The following is a 21,788-nucleotide window of genomic DNA, read 5'->3' on the forward strand; positions in this document are numbered from 1 at the left end:
AATGCCCCACCTCCTCCAGCCACACTGCCTTACCACTTAATTAATCACATCAGGTGATTAACTCACTGATTGGGTTAAGGCTCTGGTAACCCAATCATTTTTTCTCTAAACCTTCTTGCATTGTCTCATACATGAGCTTTTGAGGGACATATTACATTCAAACCAGAACATAGGTTTTTTGGAATCTAAGTGTATTTATCAAAATTTAAAACCTATCAAGATTAATAATAGGAATCATATATTAAATGACTTTTAAAAGATAAATCATATTTGAACACTTTTATCCACAAAGAAGGAAAAATGGAAAACCCAAGAATGATGAAAAACCTGGGACAAATGGCACATGACAAACTACCAACTTTAACTTAGGGTTCAGATAGGGCAGTCCTAGCTCTTACAAAGAGTTCACAAGCATTCTAAATGCAGTTTTGAACCATTGTTGTGTAATAATGTGAGATATTTTTGACTCTTCTAATTTTATCTTAATGAGAATGGCTTTCCTTAAAGGGTATGGACATTTTTTATTCTGTATTTTCTTCTTCAAAGAATAGAATATATTACAGAGCCATCATGAACTTTGATCTCTCCTGCTTTTAGTCTACTAATGTTGCTCAGTTGATTGTCTCTAAAAGGGGTGTGTATAGGAGATAAATGTCACAGAAACCAGTAATGCAAGAGTTCTAAGAAGATTGGGCCTGTCACAACTGAGAAGTAATGCTGAAGTTGTATGGACTTCAGGTGTGAATACTTTTGAATGTGTGAATTAAAATATAAACAGAGTTGTAAGTGCTTGCTTGTTTATGTCTTTCACCCAACCCTGTTTACATATCCCAAAAGGTGTCCAAACAATATAGAAGAACAAAATCTTATGGATGTGACAGAATCTTTCCTCTGGGTTCACAGGTGATCTGGAAATGCAGCCTTTTCCCTTTGAATGATTCCTGTCCCTGTGTGTGGTTATGGTGCTCATCATTTGTCTGTTTCCTACCTCCACACAGCCACACACTTTTCCTCTCCAACCTGTCCTTGGTTGACATCTATTTCTCATCCTCCACAGTTCCAAAGATGACTGTAGACTTCAGCATTCACAGTGGGTTTGGCTCCATAGCGGGCTGCCTGAAACTAATCTTTCTCTTTTTGAATGAAAACACTATTTTTGATGATCCCGGGCTACAAAAAAAAAAAAAAAGAAATAAGACAAATATAAGACAACAGAGTGTAAAATTGCAACAGAAAGATGAATACTCTTACCCTCATCCTCTTTCTCAGCACTGTCTATTTCAACCTCCTCATGGTCCTTCTTTTGGACAGCCTTGTCCTCTTTACTCTAACCCCTTGCCCATGTACTAGTGAACTGAGGCCCACTTGGCCTACATCAGGTTAAAAGTGTGACCTGGGTGAGCCCAGGCCTCAGCAATGTCTGTGGTTGCTATACCTTTGCCAGATGTTCACCAGATACCACAGAGGGAGGCTGATGATTAATGCTAACCTTGAAGTCATTAGGGTACCAATTCACAAACTGGATGGTATGCTTGGTCTTGATATCAACAATGACAGCATTAACATCTTTGGGGACCACATCATCATGTTAAAAAAGGCAGCAATCTATGTATTTATCATGGCAAGGGTCACAGATAACCATCAGGTTGGCTGGTTCAAAGAAAGCAGTGGTGATCTCTGCTACAGTAAGCTCTTCATGGTAGGCTTTCTCAGCAGAAATGACAGGGGCATATGAGGTTAGAGGAAAGTGAGTGTGGGAATAGGTTTGACTGGCATTCTGTCATCTCAACATTCAGGACTCCATAAAATTTGAGGGAAGCAGTGATGGAAGACACAATCTGTGTAATAAGGCAGTTTCTGGATTTGGATGATGGCAATGATTGCATAATTATGTGAACACAATTAATTAAATCTATGACTTCATATTAAATATCCACCATGGTGGGTGGGTACTCAATATGGTTAAAATGGTGATTTTTTTTGTTATTTATACTTTAACTCAATAAAAATAGATAAAAAAGCAAATGTACCTTTACAAAATGTAGAGATGAAAGAAGTGAATAGTATATGAACTTCCTCCAAGGTGGAGGGAAAGTTCAAGTCCTTTTGTGGACATTTATTTCCTCTTGTTATTCTTCCTCCATTAATGTTAGAAAGTCCTCAGAGACTGGGACAACATGGATTAATTTGGCTAATTATGTGCTCTGTGCATTTAACATCCAAGGTCCTTTAATAATCAATAAAAAGCCAGTGGCTTTAGTGTTTTTCTTTGATGGTCCATCCAGAAAGCTGTGGGATGGAGCTGTGTTTCCTGCTGTGGTTGAATGCATCAAGAAGCTCCTAGTTGATACCCTATCCATATGATTGCTGTGAACAGGGCCTGAGTCTAATTGAGCCCCAGTCATGGTTAGATCTTGGGATCTGTACTTCTTGGTCATGACCCAGCAGAGAAGCAGCCTAACCCAGTAAGTGCAGAGGGGGCCAGTGGATGTGGGAAGGATTATTGGAATATTGTTTTTTCACCATGAGGATGAACATCAGATTTTGGAGAGCCAGATGGGAGGATACCATCTGAAAATTTCAGTTTAGGGGATTGTAAAGTTTACATTTTGGTTTAAGGTGGGAATATCAGAAATCTTATTCAAAATTTGCTCTCTACCCACATTGGTTCTATTTCCCATAGCAATCTCACCCACAACAGCACAAAATGGATTCTTCTAAAGTGTTTCCTAAGCACTGAAAAGGGACTATGATAGTGATGATAAAGATAATTAAATATAAGAGTTTGTGAGGGGAAAGGGGGAAAAAAAAACAAGGGAGATAATTGAATAACAGAAGATGGGGTAGAGAGGAAAGATGAGAGGTAAGGGGAGGGGGGATACAGGGAATAGGAAAGGTAGCAGAATACAACAGTGACTAATATGGCATTATGTAAAAATGTGGATGTGTAACAGATGTGATTCTGCAACTTGTATTTGGAGTAAAAATGGGAGTTCATAACCCATTTGAATCCAATGTATAAAAGATTATCATGTCATGAGCTTTGTAATGTTTTGAACAATCAATTAAAAAAAGGATGATGAGGAGGACAATAGAAGCCAGAGCATCATGAACTGATACTGAAGGCTTCCCCAGTTCCAGGTGCTGAACAATGTGTTCTGTCATTTGTTTCATTTCATGTGTACCATCTCACTTTAGTTATGTAGGCCACTTTATTACTGTTTTATACAAAATGAAAAGTGTCTGGCTTATTCCCACTTAACATGATGTTTTCCAGTTCTATCCATTTACCAGCAAATGCCATAATTTAATTTTTCTTTATGACTAAGTAAAACACCATTGTGTATATATACCAAATTTTCTTTATCCATTCATCTGTTGATGTGTACCTGGGCTGGTTCCATAATTTGGATATTGTGAATTGAGCTGCTATAAACATTGATGTTCTTGTATCACTATGAAATGCTGATTTTAGTTCATTAGGATAAATACCAAGGAGTAGGATAGCTGGGCCACATGGTGATTCCATTCTTAGATTTTGGCCAATCTCCACACTACTTTCCTGGGTAGTTGTACAAATTTGCAGTCCAACAACAATGTATGAGTGTACATTTTCTTTCACAAACAGAAGCTAGAGCAAAATAGAGAAAAAAGGAGGGATCCTGTGAAAGTAGAAGGGAGTTCACTGGAGTAGAGGAAGAGGATAGAGGAAGAGGGTGAAGGGACGGGAAAAGGAAGAACCATGGAATGAAACTGACCAAATTATGGTGTGCACATGTATGAGTACACCACAGTGAATTTCATCTTAATGTTTATCTATAAATCACCACTTAAAAACAATAACTAAATAGAAGGAAGACCCATAGAGTAGAGGAAGGGGAATGGGAGATGGGGAGGAAATGAGAAAGTAATGGAGTCTAAAATGAAGCAAATTATATTTCATGCATATATAGGTTTATCAAAATAAATCCTACTACTATGTATAACTACTGCATGAATAAAAATATTTAAAAAAGCAAATGGAAAATGTGCATTATATTTATGTTACTTGTACTTATTTATAGGTAGAAAATAAAGCCATGCTTACATTGGGCTGTCTGACCATGGACACAGGGCATCATGCAGGAGAATCCTGGCAGGCTGTCCCATCAACAAGCCAATCAATCAGCTTTCTCTTATCAGCAGAAAGAGAGCCTTGCCCACTGTGTTATTTCTTTTGGGATTCCTGGGGATCACAGGCCAGAGCAGTGGGGGGCCTGCACCATGCACTATGGAAGAACAGCCACAGGTCACAGTAGGGGAGACTCATGATCATTCAGCACAGATCTCTGTCTTGTACCCACTCTGGAACATCCTTACAGCTGACTACATGGTCGTCCATGCTTGTAAATAGCCATTCAATCTCAAAAGGTCACCTTATGTCAGGTCTTGATTTTATTCTTATTCACAGAATTGGGAAGACTTTAAAAATATAACTTGAATTGTACCTGTGGTTAAGACCTCTGCTAAAAACGTTCTGTCAGCTGGGAAATAATGAAACATTTAGTGGACCCAATTCAGAGTCTAAGCATTTATTTTTTAATCTTTCTACTGTACTTATCATTTCTGAGCTATAGGGGAAGTTGTTGGTATCTGAGACTCAGCCTTGTTATCTGAGTTGATTTCTAGTTGAGATAAATCCAATGAGGAAGGATTAAATAGATATAGGGCCTCTGTATGTGATAAATGTGTGATGCATATATAAATTTAGGGAAAAATAAATGTGTTATTACTAATGATAAGTTTATTCTTCATGGTATTCAACTAAAACATCAGTCACCTGACGTTGCTGTTTTCCTGTTTCTTTATGGGATATTTTATTTTCAGTCCTACAGATGTATATGCTCTGTATTTGGGAAGAAAAAATCTCTCTTTCTCATTTTCAATTATCCAGAGCCTATGCTTTGCTTGGCATGAGGAGACACAGCATCTAAATATTGCAAATCAAAGAAATTAGTCCCAAGGTCTTAGAACAAAACAAGATATATTGGACTGCCTCTTAATTTCTTTTTACTAAAATTGTTTTTTTTTATTAAAAATGTGTTTTTTTTGTAATAAAAAGGAAGCTTATTACCTTCACCCATTTTTCCTTAAAGAGTAGGCTGCATTTTACTTGTTCCCTCCACTGCTGCTGGACTTCTGATGGTGTGGAAGGAAGCGATGAATATTGCAGAAAGCAATAACCAAAGAGTACAGGAAGAATGGATTATTTGCTACTGAGAAGTATTGTTGAAGGTGAATATATATTAAGCATGAATACTGTTCTTGTGAAAACTTGAATTCAAATGTATACAGAGTGCTTGGTGCCCATTTATATATTTCTTTTTTAATCCTCTTTTCTTTTTCAAAAGGTGTCCAATCAATATAGATCCACAAAATCTTACACATGTTTCTGAATTTCAACTTGTGAACCTCTCAGAGGATCTGGACCTGCAGTCCATACTCTTTGGCCTGTTCCTGTCCATGTACCTGGTCGCAGTGCTTGGCAATCTGCTCATCATCCTGGCCATCATCTCTGACTCCCACCCCCACAGCCCCATGTACTTCTTCCTCTCCAACCTGTCCTGGACTGATATTGGTTTAACCTCCACCACAATCTCAAAAATAATTGTGAATATCCAAACTCACAGCAGAGCCATCTCCTATGTGGGCTGCCTGACACAGATGTCTTTTTTTCTCATTTTTGCATGTATGGATGACATGTTTCTGACTGTGATGGCCTATGACTGGTTTGTGGCCATCTGTCACCCCCTGCATTATCCAATCATTATGAACCCTCGACTCTGTGGCTTCTTGGTTCTGGGGTCTTTTTTGATTAGCCTTTTTGAATCACAGCTGCACAATTTCATTGCATTGCAGTCTACCACCTTCAAAGATGTTGAAATTTCTAATTTCTTCTGTGATCCCTCTCAAGTCCTCAGTCTTTCCTGTTGGGACTCCTTCACCAATAACCTAGTCATGTATCTTGTTGGAGCCATATACGGCTTTTTCCCCCTCTTAGGGATCCTTTTCTCATACTATAAAATTGTTTCCTCCATTCTGAAGATCCCATCCTCAGGTGGGAAGTACAAAGCCTTCTCCACCTGTGGGTCTCACACCTGGCAGTTGTTTTTTTTGTTTTATGGAATGGCAATTGGAGTGTACCTTGGTTCAGTTCTGTCTCATACTTCTAGAAAGGGTGCAGTGGCCTCAGTGATGTACACAGCTGTCACTCCTATGCTGAACCCCTTCATCTACAGCTTGAGAAACAGGGACATTAAAAGTGCCCTAAAGAAGCTCCTTAGTAGGATAGTCTAATCTCATTATCAGTGACATAAAATTCATTTTTAATTTGGAAAACCAGTGAAGTTTATCAGTGGTACCTGTAAATCTTATCTCTTTGGTTACATTATTTTGTAATTTAATAACTTTAATTTCCCATGTTTCCCAGTGGAATTGTAGTTATAAGGGTTGGGAGAAGAGATTAATGGGGAGTTTAGAGTTGAGTATAAAGGTTCAGTTAGGAAATGAGAAAAATTTTAGCCCTTTATGATGGTGATAGTTTTCTAACAACTTTAATTTTATTAATGATATTGAACTACAAAGTTAATAATGACTAAACTATACATTTTAATATATTTCAGCACAATAGAAAATGTAAATTAATATTGGACAGAACTTGAATTTATAAAAGGTGGTTAACATGAATATAAAAAGAAAAGAAAACAGCACAAAGAGAAGGGTATAGGCAAAAATTATGATTTAGTCTGAGGCACATTGTAGAAATCACATTACTCCAGACTGCAGTGACATTTGGAAAATTTATTCATCTTTCAACTCACCTTTTCCATAGTGATAGGATTTTTTATTTGAATAATACCATGAGACCCAATATTCATTAAGTTCCACACCACCTGTGGTGCTGTGTTGTGGAGATGCGTGCTATTCTCCCAATTTCCATTAAGCAGTATGGGCACAGAGAGGTGGAGAGACTTGCACACATTCTGCACATAATATTAGGCCAGTGATACAGGGCTAACATGTTCACTTCCTTCCTCTCATCGCCGGTTGCTGTCTGTTCTACTGAAGCCAATAGAAATAATGTTCATAACACCAGAGGAAAATTCTTGGTGATTTATGGTGGATTTTTATTAATCAATAGACTGCAGTGATTCTGCCATAATAGGTCATCAGAATAAGTGGATGTGATGGAAAATGACTGATTTTAAAAAGTTTGGACAGCAAATATACTGTTTTATAGTAAAATTTAATATACAAAATGTCAAAAGTCAAAGAAATATCCTCCTACATATTATATGGAAATTCCCTTGTGCGATATGAAGAGAGGGACAAGAAGTTTTAAATGATAGTTGTAATAATAAACCGATAAACTAAATGATATCCTTTCCTCCAATTAAATACTTTGCTCAGTTATAGCATTTATTGTACAAGTATGTACTTCAAAAACAGAATTAAATACACATGTTGATGTAAACCAGTACATATTAGGGGCAATAGATATGTTGTATAATACCTAGACAGATATTTCTTGGTAAGATTCTATAAAAACTGTTTATGGATACATAAATTAATTGACATGGAAACATTGTGAGGAAAATACACTTACAAAATTCCTTATACTATTTTCCTTTGGAGAAGAGGTGTGTAGGAAAATGAAATCATGCAGAGATACCAAGAACTGAAATTTCATTGGTAATTATCTAAATATCTACAAAATATTAGTTTTGATGCAAATACGAATTAACTTCCACATTTAATATAGGTATTTGGACTAAGCATGGTGGTGCTTGCCTATATATATATTACATACATGCACACCCTCACACACATAAAATGTACATATAAGGATATTTATATATATATATATATATATATATATATATATATATGAATATGGTCTTCTTGATATCAGTAATAAGTAATATTAATTGGCTGTTTCTCAATAACAGAAATATTTTAAGGTCATTATTTTTAACACAGGTATAAGCATGGACCAAAAGAACTTCACAGGCATCCCAGGGGCTCCAGAGGCTGAGACAGGAGGATCGAAAGTTCAAAGTCAACCTCAGCAAGTTAGGGAGGACCTAGGTTTCCATAAGTGCATTATCCTTATGTAACTTGTACTCATTTGTTAGGTAGCAAAGAGTGAAGCCTTGTTTGCATTGGGCTGTGTGAGTATGGACACAGGGCATCATGGAGGAGAATTCTGGCTTGGCTGTACCATCAACAAGCCAATCAAACGTTTCACTTCTCAATTATTCCAATAGGGAAACCATTTTCCCTGCACTCTTCCTTGTGGGATTCTTGGTGATCACTGGGCAGAATACTGGGTGGTATCTGCTGCATCCACTATGGAAGAACAACCACAGGTCACAGGAGAGATCACATTCAGTACAGGTCATGCTCTTACACCCACTCAGGGGTATTAATGCCCCTGATCACATGGTCCTCCATGCTTGTAAATCTCTCAATCTCAAAAGGAAACCTAAGGTCAGCTCTTGATCTCATTCTTACTCATGGGACTGAAAAGAGTTTAAAAATATTCCTGAGATGTACCCATGGTTAGGACCTCTGCTGAAAACTTTGTCATCTGTGAAATACTACAAATGTTGAGCGGGTCAGACTTCAATTATCCTTACTGTGACATGGGCAGGCTGTTTATGTCTGAGATTCAGCATTGTGATCTAAGTTGATTTCTAGCTGAGACAACTGCAGTGAGTCAGGTTGAAACAGAAAATAGGTGCTCTGTGTATGATTAATATGTGATGCATGTTTAAAATTAGGGCAAAATATAATTTAGATATTATTATTATTATTACTGATGATAAGAGGTATTCTTTATGCCCCTCAACTAAAATATCCATTGACCTGAAGGTATGTTTTTCTGTTTCTGATTGGCCATTTTATTTTTGACTCCTCAGATTATATGCTATGTATTTGGGAAAAAATATCTCTTTCATTTCTGATTTGCCACAGCTGGTGTTTTTTTGATATAGGAGGTACAGTTTCTTAGGTTTTATAAGTCTAAGGGATTTGTCCCAAGTTCTTAGTACAAAACAAGGTGTAGTGGACTGTTTCTAATTTCCTCTTATTACAATTACTTTTCTTTATAAGGAAGGCTGTTTTTTCCCCATTTTTTCCTTAAAGCATAGGCTGCATTGTACAATGATCATGAATGTATTCTCTCCACAGTTCTAGACTTCAACATTGTTCAGTTCAATCTCTCTAAAGTGAGTGGAAAGTGAGTGTAGAAAAGAGTGAATAACACAGAGAACAATAATGAAAGAATGTATGAAGATTGGGCTTTGGCTACTGAGAAATGTTGTTGAAAATGTCTGGGAATCAAGTGTAAACACTTTCCTTAGGAATACTTGAATTCAAATGTGGACAGAGTGCTTGGGGCCTTCTGTATTTCTTTCTCTCATCCTATTTTCTTTTGCAAAAGCTGTCCAATCAATTCAGAACCACAGATCTCACAAGTGTCTCCGAATTCCATCTCCTGGGACTCTCAGAGGACCCTGACTGGCAGCCCCTCTTCTTTGAACTGTTCCTGCACAGGTTGAGCAAGTTATACTATGTGGTGATAGTTTTCTAACAGTCATGTCACAGTGCTTGGGAACCTGCTCATCATCCTGGCCATCAGCTCTGACCCCCACCTCTACACCCCCATGTACTTCTTCCTCTCCAACCTGTCCTTGGCTGACATTGGTTTCATCTCTACCATGGTCCCAAAGATGCTCAAGAATATTCAAACTCACAGCAGAGCCATCTCCTATGTGGGCTGCCTGACACAGATGTCTCTTTTTATCATATTTGTATGTATGGATGATCTGCTTCTGACCATGATGTCCATCTGTTACCCCCTGCATTATCCAGTCATTATGAACACTTGCCTCTGTGACGTATTAGTTTTGGTCTCTTTTTTTTTTTTTTTTAGCTTTTTGGAATCCCAACTGCACAATTTGATTGCATTACAGGTTACCACCTTCAAGGATGTGGAAATTTACAATTTCTTTTGTGTTCCTTCTGAAGTACTCAGACTTTTCTGTTCTGACCCCTTCACCAATAACCTAGTTGTGTACTTTGGCAGTGCCATCTTTGGCCTTTTCCCATCTTAGGAATCTTTTACTCTTACTATAAAATAATTTCCTCCATTCTGAGAATACCATCCTCAGGTGGGACATACAAAGCCTTCTCCACCTGTGGGTCTCACCCGTCAGTTGTTTGCTTATTTTATGGAACAAGCATTGGAATGTACCTTGGTCCAGCTGTGTCACATTCATCTAGAAAGGTTTCAGAGGCCTCAGTGTTGTACACAGTTGTCACACCCATGCTGAACGCCTTCACTACAGCCTGAGGAACAGAGAAATTTAAAACACTGTGAGGAGGCTTCTTTGTAGAATTGTCTGTTCTTAATATCTGGGGCATCAACTTAATGTTTAGTTTGGAATAACAATAAAATTTGACATCAATACCTATAAATCTTGTCTCTTTGGTCACCTTATTTTTTGTAGTTTATTAACTTTAATTTCTAACATTCATGGTGAGATTGCTGTTGTCAGCACTGGAGAGAGGCAGTAATGGGGTATGAAGATTCAATTAGGAAAGATCAAAATTTATTAGAAATTTTTGTTGGTGATAGTTTTCTAACAACATGAATAATTAATGCCAATGAACTGTGAAGTTAACAAGGCTTAAAATGGTACATTTAAATTGCATATGATAGAAAATATAAATAAATATGTGGTTCTCAAATGTACAAAAAGGTGATTTCTAGAAAATAAAACTAGAAAAGGTAACACAAATAGATGAGGCTAGGCAAAAATTGTGATTTTATTTGAGGTACATTTTAGAAATCACATCACTCCAGGATGAAGTGTCATTTGAAAACTGTTCATCATTTTACATAGTGATGGGATTCTTTATTTGAATAATTCACTGGAGAACAAAATTATGTGATTTCTATGAATGAGTATACTCCAATGAAACCCATTTTTAAGTGTTTATAATTTTGTAATTAGAAAAAAATAGAAAGGAGACCAGTATAGTAGAGGAAGTGGATAAGGTGGAACAGAAGGGAAAGGAAAGAGAATGTACTGGGGAATGAGGTTGAGCAAGTTATACTATGTGGTGATAGTTTTCTAACAGTCATGTCACAATGAATCTGATTATTATTTACATTGTAATGTATCATTAAGACCATAAAATTAACAAAATTTATTTTTTTCTTTTTCCTTTTGGTACCAGGGATTGAACCCAGGGGTACTTGACCACTGAGCCACATCCCCAGGCCTATTTTGTATTTAATTTAGAGACAGGGTCTCACTTTTTGTTGAGGCTGGCTTTGAATTTGTGATCCTTTTGCCTTGGCTCCTTGAGCCTCTGGGATTACAGGCATATGCCACTGTGCCCCACAATAAATTTTCTTAAAACAATCATATAATGTAAATAATTGTTATACCCATTTTACACATGAGGAAATTCTCCAGGTGTGTTCATAATATTTCCTGTAATTTTCTCTTTTTTATCTGTTTTCTATCTAATCAGAGTGGCCAGATAAAATAATAAACTGGGTTTGTCTTCAGGGAGCTGAGGCAAGAGAGTTCTAGTCCATGTATCAGGAAGAATTGACAAAAAAATCTATTAAGTAGGTATACAGTTAGCACCGAAACTTGGGGTTTGGCATGTTCCCTGTTGCCAAAATCTTCAACAATAAAAAAAGAGGCTTTATGACCAGAAAAAAGGGAGAATCAAAATGGAGAAAAATACTAGAAGACATCTTATAAACAAATATTTTACTGATATTTAATAGGTTGATCAAAATGAAGGCTGTATTAAATAAAAATCTTCAAAAAATATTCTTCAAATCTCATGATGACTTAATTATTGACAGGCAAAGTGTACAATAATTCCACATTTATGGTCAATGATGTCTGATTATGTGGGTTGACCAAATTATATTATCAACATTTTACGTCTACTGTGACCAACAATTCTAATCATATATTAAGTGATTTTTAAGATAAATCTTATTTGTCTGAGCACTTGCATCCAGAAAGGAGGGAAATTAAAGAACCCAAGATTAATAAAAATATCTCTTGGTTTAACACAATGCTTTCCTGTCATAACTATGAGTCTTAACTTAAAATTTAGATATGACAGTCCTAAATAAAGAGGGTTTGTATCACTAGCACAGAATGAAATGAATTATATTGGGCAGCTTCTTAATTTCCCTTTATAAAAGTGATTTTTCTTGAAAGGTAAAGCATATTTATTATTTTCTATGTTTTTCTTCAAAGAGAACATGACCATTATCTCTAATGTTCTTGGCCTTCTCTGCATGCTCAGCTGAGTGTCTCTAAAGTAGGAGTTTATGGAAGATAACACAAATTATAATAATGCAAGGTTTTAAAAAGATTTGTTTAGTCACAACTGAGAAGTATTGTGAGGTGTATGTACCACAAGGTATGTGAATACCTTCCTTTGAATACCTGAATTCAAAATGTATACTGAGTGGTGGGTGTTTGTTTATTTGTTCTTTTATCCAACACTCTCTATTTTCCCAGAATATGGTCAAAGAATGCATTAACAGAGTATCTTACACATGTCACAAAATTCTTACTCCTGGGCACCTGTGGTGGTTGAGATGTTTAGTCATCCCTCCTTGGATTGTCCATGTTCCTGCTCCTTATGCTGCCAACACCTCTGCAACCTGTCCTGGGTCTGCCAAGATCTTAAAGATGACAGTGAATATCCAAATCCACAATAGAATAATCTCTTTTGTGGGTTGTATTATACAGATGGCTTTTTTTCTTGTTTTTGAAAGCATATATGATATGCTTCTGAGTAACATGGCCTATGAACTGTAGCCATCTGTCTCCCCTGCATTTCCCAGTCATCATGAACCCTCACTTCTGTGATTTCTTAGTTTGGTGTCTTACATGGTTAACCTTTTGGTTTCCCAGATGCACAGTTTGATTATAACTTTCCTAGTTTACGGATGTGGAAATTTCCAGGTTTTTCAGTGTTCCTTCTTAACTCCTTAATCACACCTGACCTGATACCCTCTCTAATAACATGGTCAGGTATTCTTTTTTGTACCATGTTTTTTTTTTTTGCATCTTAGGAAGTCTTTTATCTTTCTAAAAATTGTTTCCTTGATTCTGAGACTCTCATATCAGCTGATAAACAGAAATGCTTCTGTCCTGTAAGACTCTTTCATCAGTTTTTGGCTTATAATGTGGAACCATCATTGGAGTGTTCCTTGGTTCAGTTTTGTCAAAATCTCTGCGATATTGACTTAGTCATTTACATTTTGCTCATCCATATCCTGAATCCCTTCATCTTCAGATTGAGGAGCAAGTACATAAAATGTATCTCAAGGAGGCTTCACAGCAGAACTGTCTGAAGCTAAGCAATCAGATTAAATGTAGGGTGGAAAAGTCAACAAAACTAAAAAAATAAACCTGGAAATCTAGCCTGCCTTTCAGTCCCATTATTGCATAATGACTTCAATTTGTCATCCTTTTTGATGGGAGAATGTTGGGAGCCAATTTGTGGCTGGGAAGAATGGCAAGATTTTTATGTTGTGTAGAAATTTTCAGTTTGGCTATGGATGCTGGTGATGGATGCACCACAGTGTGAGTGTAATTAATGCTCCTGATCTGTGCCTTTGGCAATGGGGAAAATTGCCATTTTTAGTGGGAATGAAATTTCACCATCCTAAAAATGGAACAAGTCAAAGGAAAAAATTAATGAAAGAAATGATAATACCCAGGAGCTTCCTCTGGTGTGGGGGAAGAGCCCAAGAGCTTTTGTGGATACTGATTTTTCTCTTCCTCAACTGGCATTGATATGAGGAGACTTTTAGAGTTTGTGGTAACCTGGACCAATTTAGCTAATTAGGAGCTCTGTGCATTGGGCTTCCAAGGTCATATAACAGTCAACAATCTGTCTGTGCCTGCAGCCCTTCAGTTTGATGGCTCCAAGTCCAGTGGGCTCCATCCCTGTGCCTCCTCCTTCCATGGTTGGTCTGCTTCAGGAAGCTCCTATCTGAGATTGCATGGATAGAAATCCTGGGGCAGAGCCTGAGACTTCATTGAGTACCAGGCATCAGATGGGCTCTGGATCTTCACTCCTTGGCCATGACCCACCAGAGTCCCAGTGCAAATCAGTAAGTGCTGAGGGAGGTGAATGATGGAGTATGAACTGTATGAAGCATTGTTTCCTCATCACCAGGACAGACATGCATTTTGGGAGAAAAAGAATGGGTCAAATTTCAGTTACGAGGATTGTGAAGTTTATGATCTTGGTTGTGGAGGGGTCCTAGAAATCTCATTCAGAATCTTTCTTTCCTCCCACCCTGGTTCTACTTCCCATGGACAGCTCTCAGACCATAACAGAAAGTAGGTCCCACTGAACTCTTTCCTAAGCTCTCCACGACATTTATGAAGGTGATGATGAGGATGAGGATAGTGTCCATCACATCATGAGCCAATATTGATTGACTTTTACAAATTTTTAGCTTTATTAAATTTACTACTGAATTTCACTTTTTGGTTAATAATAATTAAGCACTGTTGTGTGCCAGTCATGGGTGTGGGCATTTTATACATGCTGGGTGTTTTTAAATGATAAAATCTTCTTAACTAATTAACCCCTCTGGCAGAATTGGAAAAAAAATAATATGCAGGATTTAAATACGTGTCTATCTGATCAAAATTTATTTTTTAAAATATTTTTATTGGCATATATTAATGACAGAGTAGTGGGTTTCATTGTGGTATATTCACACATGTATATAGCATAATTTGATCAATGTCAATCCTCCCTTCCTCCATTCAGTCCTCCCTCCTCCCTTCTCCTGACTTCTGCCTGTACTCTGTCTCTCTTATTATTGGTATATTTCTGAGCTCCAGACTCTGTCTTTGCATTCTATATAGATTGTATCAATTTATGATGGTGTATGAACTGTATGAAGCATTGTTTCCTATAGTTTTCCCAATGTCAAAAGTGTCACATCACTTTTATTTGTCAGGAAAGAAAGAAGCACAATATTTTTTATGTAATTTGTGGTAGGATTTTAGGTTGATAATCTGAAGTCCTGTTTGAATTGAGGTTTGATTAGAGACAGAGCATTTGAGCAGGTTAGGCAGGATGGCCTTGTCAGGCCTTGTCCTGCCAGGTGGCCTTGTCCCCTGTGAACATTCCCCTTCCCTGTCACTCCAGGATGAGACCCTCCTTCACTGTGCACTTCAGTTTGGAGGTTTTAGGTGGAGCACAGGACAGATCAGTGGGTGGCATCTGTTGCTACAATTATAGGAAGAATGTCTGAAATCACAGTGTGAATTCAGAGAAAGAGAAGACAGACACTCAATCAGTATAGATCCTCTCTCCCCACCCCAGGATATCTCTGCAACTGTACACACGTTCCTCATTTTTGACATCAACCTGATCTCAAAAGCAGTCTGAAGTTCAGGTCTTGATTTCATTACTACTCAGTAGTCTAGAAAGAATTTTAAAGTGCACCTGGGGTGGACCTGTACCTAAGACCTCTGTACCTCTGCTCTCTTTTGGATTGTTGGGAACAATGAGCAGAAGGAGTGCATGTCACCCAGAGGTGGAGAATTCAGTTTTGAGCCCTGAGGGCTAAGTTTCCATTGCTGTGATAAAGAACAGCGTACGGACTCACTTAGCCTAGGCCTTGTCTTCTGAGTTGAGTTTTAATTGAGGCAACTGCATCAAGAAAGGATTAAACAGATAAAGGATGCCCTGTATGTTGTTAATATTTGGTGAATATAATAAAAAATTCAGAGATTAAAAGCCATGGCTTACATGGCAGACAAGTTATCTACAATTGAGTGACACTCCTAGACCCAGGGACTTAAAATGGTTTGTTAAAAAGATTATAAAGTATACAAAATGGGAAAATATTGTCACCATGTTATAAATGAGAAAATTGTCAGATGTGCTTACATTATTTTGGGCATTTTCTCCTTTGCCTTGTTTCCAAACTATATCCTAGTGAAAGGTGATGAAATAAAGAACCTGAGTTTCCTTCAGGTTGTTGAAGTAAATGAACTGCAATCCATGTTTCAGGAAGAGTTGTCATGAATATGTATATCTGATCAAAACCCAGGGAATTAAGTTTGATAATGAAATCTAGAGTTTGGAGCTTTGCCTGGGGTCAAAGTCCTCCCTGAAAAGGATTCACTTTGTGATCAGAGAAACAGTGAAAGAGCATTGCCAGCTCACTAAAGAACAGAGAATCTAGAAAGAAAAGACCCACATATCTGTCCTTACCACAGATGTGGTGCTGCATTGATAGAGGGTGCAGGTGAATCAGTGTTGAGGAAAATGTTCAAAAAGATTCTCAACATTTCATTATACTTTGACCAGTGACCAGTGCAGTGTGCACTAATTCTGTGTTTGCTGTCAGGGATGTTATACATTTGTGTATTTTCTGAAAATGTTTATAAAAATTTGAAGTTCATCAAATCCAAGAATAGAAATTATAAATAAGTATTCATAAAATGCAAACTACATTTGAGTGGATATTTACTTCCAAAAAAGGAGGGAAATCAGAAATCCAAGACTAATGAGAAGTCGCTGAAAGGAAATTGGCCCATAACACAGTTTTGATTATGAGCTATTAACTTTAATTTAGTATCAGTATCTACAGTCTTAAGACTTGTAAATGTTTTCTAAATATTCTATGTATAGGAGTATCATGCCATGGGTTTAGATAAAAATAGATACATTTGAGTGCTTCTTAAATTACTTTTTAATGATTATTTCTTCTGAAAGTGAAAAGGCTATTGCTTATTGTTTATTTCTTTCTTAAAAGAAACAGAGAATAAATGATATTATTCTTTATCCAGGCTGTCTTTTACTGTGATTGGGAGCTTGTGTGTAATGTTATGGGTCTTTGTGTGTGTGTGTGTGTGTGTGTGTGGTACTGGAGATTGAAACCAGGACACTTGCCCACTGTGTCACATCAATAGCCATTTTTATTTTTTTAAAACAAGGTCTCACAAAGTTGCTTAAAGCCCTGCCAAAGTGCTGAGGCTTCCCTTGAATTTATCTTGGCCTCCTGAGGCACTGGAATTACAGGTCTGCACCAACACATCTGGCTTATGTTATTGGTCTTATAATATTGTTGAGTGTCTGTAAAGCAGATGTATGTAGAAGGAGCAGGAAAACAGAGAAACCAATAGTACAAGAGTTCCAATATGGTTGGGTTTATCACAATGAGAAATACTGCTGAAGGGTATAATCCAGAAGTGTGAATACTTAATATGTGAATATATGAGTTCAAAATACATACAAACTGTGGGTGCCTGTTTATATGTTTCTTTTTTCCCATTTATTTCAAAAGGTGTACAAATAATATAGAAGAAAAAAATCTAACAATCATATCAGAATTTCATCTTTGTGGTTTCTCAGAAGATCTGGACCTGAAGCCCATCCTCTTTGGACTGTTCCTGTCCATGTACCTGGTCACAGTGCTTGGGAACCTGCTTGTCATCCTGGCTGTCATCTCTGACTCCCACCTCCACACCCCCATGTACTTCTTCCTCTCCAACCTGTCCTTGGCTGACATTGGTGTCATCTCCACCACAGTCCCAAAGATGCTCACGAACATTCAGACTCACAGCAGAGTCATCTCCTATGTGGGCTGCCTGACACAGATGTCTCTTTTTGTCATATTTGCATGCATGGATAATCTGCTTCTGACTGTAATGGCCTATGACCGCTTCATGGCCATCTGTCACCCCCTGCATTATCCAGTCATTATGAACCTTCATCTGTGTGGATTCTTAGTTTTGGTGTCTTTGTTGTTTGCTCTTTTTGAATCCCAGCTTCATATTCTGATTGCATTAGAGTTTACCCGCTTCACAGAGGTGAAAATTTCTAATTTCTTCTGTGACCCTATTCAAGTCCTTAGTCTTTCCTGTTACGACAACTTCTCTGGTAACATGATCAAGTATTTTATTGGTGCCATCTATGGTTTTCTCCCAGTCTTAGGGATCCTTTTATCTTACTATGAAATTGTTTCCTCCATTTTGAAGATCCAATCTTTGAGTGGGAAGTACAAAGCCTTCTCTGCTTGTGGGTCTCACCTGTCAGTTGTTTGCTTATTTTATGGAACAGGCATTGGAGCATACCTTGGATCAGCAGTGTCATCCTCACCCAAGAAAGATGTGGTATCTTCAGTGATATACAGTGTGGTCACCCCCATGCTGAATCCCTTTATCTACAGCCTGAGGAACAAGGACCTTAAAAATGCCCTGAGGAGGCTCCTCAGTAGAATAGTCTAACCTCAGGAATTTTGACCTCCACTTGATAAGTAGTTAGGAAAATGCAATAAAATGAAGCAAATAAATCTGTAAATACTGCATTATTAGTAATATTTTTTGTAATTTATTGGATTTTGTATATCAAGATATTTAATAGCATATTGATGGCTGTCATTCTCTGGGAGAGATAAATGGGGACTTTTAATTGGAATTTTCAACATTGTAGTTGTGTGAACACTGAATGTGAATATCTGTTTGGAAACTGGAACCGTTTGAATCTGTTCTGTCTCCCAAAGACTCGTGTGTTGAAGGCTTGGTCAAAGCATGGCTGTGTTCAGATGCTGGGTGAGAAATGGTTGGTCCATGAGAGCTCGGACCTCATCTGTGGAATAATCCACAGATGAATTCAGAGCTCAGTGGACTTCAGAGAGGTGTGAGAAACTGTAGGAGGGGCCACGTATCTGGAGGGAGGGGGTTCTTGTGGGAGGGCCTTTAGGGCATGCAAATTTTCTTACCCAATTTCTGTTCCTTCCTTCCTTCCTTCCTTCCTTCCTTCCTTCCTCCCTCCCTCCCTCCCTCCCTTCCTCCCTTCCTTCCTTCCTTCCCTATGTCCCTCCTTTCCTTTCCTTTCTTCTCTCTCTCTCTCTCTCTCTCTCTCTCTCTCTCTCTCTCCCTCTCTCCCTCTCTCTCTCTTCCTCCCTCCCTCCCTTCCTCTGTCTCTTCTTCCTGGCTGATATGAGGTGAGCAGTTTTCCCCTGACATGCCCTTCTATAATGCTGTGCCTCACCTCCAGCTCCAAGCAATGGAGCCAGCTGACAATGGACTGAAATCTCTGAAGTTATGAGACAAAATAAGCTTTTCCTCCTTTATGTGATTTTTTCTTTGGCATTTTGTCACAGTAACAGAAACGTGATTAACACAGAGGTCATACAATTCTTGTGTATCCACATATTATATGAAATCTCACTTATATGCTATGAATCAGTGCACAAGGATTTTGCAATGTTTATTGTAATAATGAACTAAAAAAACTAGTAATGTTTGTCTCTCATGTAATGTTGCATAGCAGTTTAAAGCCTTCAAAGTAGATGTATGTACTCTTTTAGGGAAACTTTAAAATACATGTTGAAACAAATCAGCACATTGCAGGGCAATATGTATTTTGTTGTATATTCCCTAGGTGAGATTTAGGTACTCTTTAGGCATGTGCTTAAGAAAACTATTTATGTATACATAAATAAATACAGACATGGAGACAACGACAGGAAAATCCACCCTTAAAATTTCTGAGAGTAGTTGCTTTTAGGGCAGAGATGTGCAGGAGAATAGTATCAGGCAGAGATGCCAAGAACTGATATTTTATATGAAGTCATTAAAACTCCTACAAGATTTAGTTGTCGAGAACAGTGATTATAATTTTTTGATTATGAAGTGGATTTCTGTAGTTTTTTCTTTTACATTTTTATTGGTGCATTTTAATTGTTTGCAGTGTTGGCATCTATTGTTACATTTTTGTACATGCACACAATATAACAACAGAATTTGGTGATGTAACTCCCCAGCACTCCCCCAATCTTTTCCTCTCTTCCACCCCTTGGTTCATTTTCTCTGCTCTACTGACCTCTCTTTGCTTTTTCATGCAATAATGCCCCACTTTTGTTTCCTCTCTATCTTCCACAAATGAAAGAAAGTATGTGACCCTTGACCTTTTAAATTTGACTTACTTTGCTTAATATAATATTCTCACATTCCATCTACTTTCTGCAAATGATTATTTGCATCAAGAACCTGCTATCCAAAACTGCATCGATGTTCATCCTGAGTGGGGCCATGGTACTCCTGCTAGGGAGGTGTGTTGGGGCTGCTCTCCTGGGTAATGACCTTCCAGATACACAGGGCAAACCAGTAAGTTCTGTGGGAGATGACGATTGGAAGAGGGAATGTCCTAAGCATTACCTCCTCCTCACAGTGATGAACATGATGTTTGAGTAGCCACATGGGAGACTGGTTGTGGTGATGGTAACCAAAATCTCATGCAAAGCGTTTCTTTTCCTGCCTTGATGATTCTATTTCCCATAGAGTTTCCTCCACAAAGGGAGTAAATACACTCCATTTATACTTCTCCTAAGCATTATACGGGTGTATGAAGGTGATGAGGATGAAGAGATCAACCATAAAAAACATCACGAATTCCTAATAAGAGATTACTGAGTGCAAGGTGTTGAAGAGTGTTCCATGCAGATTATCTGAATTCATCTGCAATGTTTTCCTGGCACTTTATTTTATTTTACAAAAATGGGACACAGTTTTTTTGTGTAACTCATGCTAGGTTTTTAGGTTGAATTACTGCAGCCACATTCGAATTGTACTGTGGAGTTGAGACACAGGGCACATGAGCAAATGACTCAAAGAGGAAAAAATCAGTGAAAAAGTAGGTAAGAATAGCTGGGCACAGACCTCTCCCACAGGGTATCCCTGAAGCTGCCAACATCCTCTGCATTCTTACAATGAGCCCACTCAACATGAAAAGAAGACCCAGAGTCACACTTGGATTTTATTATGATTCAAGAAACTGATGAGTGGTCAGAGTGTACCTGAGATGTGTCTGCAGTTGAAGTCTCTGGAGCTCTGCTTATAATGTTACTAATATTAGGAAGACATTTAAAAATTCATGCATCAGACCCAGAGATTCACAATTTAGCATCAGTGCTGCTAGATCTACATATCATTTCTTGAACACAGGGCAGGTTGTTAGTGTCACTGAGAACCAGCAACTGAGATGGATTCTACTCATACAGTTGAATTGAATACAAATTAAACAGAAAATGTTTGCTCACCATTACCATGACTTGGAAGTATAAAATAGGGGCAAATACAAGCACCTTTGGAGTGTAGAAAAGATGTGCTGGTCTCCATGGTTGTGCAGTAGGCACCTGTATGCAGAATACTTCAGTTAAGCCAGAGGAACATAGTCATTACTCCAACATTGAGGAGGCTGCTAGCATTCTCAGGATCTGAGGCACCCAATGGTAACACAGGCTGGAAAATATAACATAATTAAATCCAGTCATGTAAATGCCCCTTCCCTGAGCATTTGCTTTTTGTTTGAATGACTTTCTTCTCATCATGCTTCAGAGAAGAGTGATGGTCACTGCGTTGGGGTGGGATGAATGGTGAATTTTTTCACCTGGGTACACAGCTAAATTCTAGAAGATGAAAAATTTCTGGATTTGAATGATAATGATCATGGTACAGCAATGCGAATGCAATTAATGTCACCAAAAATGTACTTAATGTGGTTCAAATGGTCATTTTTGTATTTATATTGTACCCCAATAAAATGGACATTAATCACAGATGTATCTTAAAAAGCAAAGAAATAAAAGAAAATAGAATATATAAACTTCTTCCTAATTAGAGTTAGGGCCAGAAACTTATATGAGCATTCAT

At 37.8% G+C, this 21,788-nt stretch overlaps 1 pseudogene; it reads right to left on the bottom strand.

Annotated features, from left to right (window-relative positions):
* Positions 1-1,150: 1,150 nt before the first annotated feature.
* LOC143400802 (tubulin alpha chain-like) lies at positions 1,151-1,886 on the bottom strand (annotated as a pseudogene).
* Between the last annotated feature and the right edge of the window lie 19,902 nt (positions 1,887-21,788).

The sequence above is a fragment of the Callospermophilus lateralis genome, chromosome 1 (genome assembly GCF_048772815.1).
Source record: "Callospermophilus lateralis isolate mCalLat2 chromosome 1, mCalLat2.hap1, whole genome shotgun sequence".
In the NCBI taxonomy this organism is placed as follows: domain Eukaryota; kingdom Metazoa; phylum Chordata; class Mammalia; order Rodentia; family Sciuridae; genus Callospermophilus; species Callospermophilus lateralis.